Source organism: Geospiza fortis, unplaced genomic scaffold (assembly GCF_000277835.1).
Source record: "Geospiza fortis unplaced genomic scaffold, GeoFor_1.0 scaffold264, whole genome shotgun sequence".
Taxonomy (NCBI): Eukaryota; Metazoa; Chordata; class Aves; order Passeriformes; family Thraupidae; genus Geospiza; species Geospiza fortis.
The window spans coordinates 4,237,514-4,238,075 of record NW_005054332.1 but is presented as its reverse complement, the minus strand read 5'-3'; positions in this window follow the sequence as shown (position 1 = coordinate 4,238,075).

Sequence of the window (562 nt, the reverse complement as noted above, 5' to 3'; positions counted from 1 at the left end):
GGAGCTACCTTGCCTTTGACTGGGAGTGCTCTTGTGTGCAGAGTCAGTCACTTGCTTTTCCTTTTCAGAGTAAGCGTAGATGCTCTCCTGATTTGGAGGAAGTCAATTTTCTATTTTCAGAACACAGTTTATTTGCTCTCCACTGCTGATCAACACACAAAATATCCTCTTCTCTGGCAGATGTTCTGTCTCTTGTCTCATCCCCTGAATTTGAGTTGCAGGGAGAGGTGCTCATTTGGGAGCTGTTCCATAGTAATTTCTTTCTTGTGAAATGGTAGGCTAAGAAACTGTGCTAATGAGGACTGCTCAGGAGGTCACACACCAGTGGCAGCTGTCAGGGTGCACTGTGAGCCACTGGTGGTGGCTGAATACAGCCAGAAATAAATGCATTGTCACAATGCACTGTGGGTGAAGCTTAGTAATTCTTTGTTCTGGCATACATGTTTCTTATGAATGCACCACAAAATGGCATATCTTAGGTATAAATAGTAGTAAAACGAGTCACTTAATAGGATTTTTAAGTTGCTTTACTAAAGAGATGAAAAATTAAAATATTATAGGG